Source organism: Nematolebias whitei, chromosome 14 (genome assembly GCF_014905685.2).
Source record: "Nematolebias whitei isolate Nwh7 chromosome 14, NemWhi1, whole genome shotgun sequence".
Lineage (NCBI taxonomy): Eukaryota > Metazoa > Chordata > Actinopteri > Cyprinodontiformes > Rivulidae > Nematolebias > Nematolebias whitei.
In genome coordinates this window covers 38328460-38328828 of record NC_056511.1, presented here as the reverse complement: position 1 = coordinate 38328828, position 369 = coordinate 38328460, and the positions used below count along the sequence as shown (strand labels likewise).

General features: G+C 17.9%; 2 protein-coding genes across 2 annotated transcripts in view; one reads left to right on the top strand and one right to left on the bottom strand.

The window, feature by feature from the left end:
* Positions 1-369, bottom strand: part of taf6 (TAF6 RNA polymerase II, TATA box binding protein (TBP)-associated factor) — a 47673-nt gene that overhangs the window by 12149 nt on the left and 35155 nt on the right. The window lies entirely within an intron of this gene.
* Positions 1-369, top strand: part of sat2b (spermidine/spermine N1-acetyltransferase family member 2b) — an 8994-nt gene that overhangs the window by 6487 nt on the left and 2138 nt on the right. The window lies entirely within an intron of this gene.

Sequence of the window (369 nt, the reverse complement as noted above, 5' to 3'; positions counted from 1 at the left end):
TATGTGTATATATGTGTATATATGTATATGTGTATATATGTATATGTGTATATATGTGTATATATGTATATGTGTATATATGTGTATATATGTATATGTGTATATATGTATATGTATATGTGTATGTATGTATATATATTTATGTATATATATATATATATATATATGTATGTATATATACGTGTATATATAGATATGTATATATATATATATATATATATATATGTATGTATATATGTGTGTGTGTATATACACGTGTATATACACGTGTATATATGTATATATATATATATATATTTGTATGTGTGTGAGTTTGTGTGTGTATATATATATATATATAGATATGTGTGTGTGTATATATATATATAT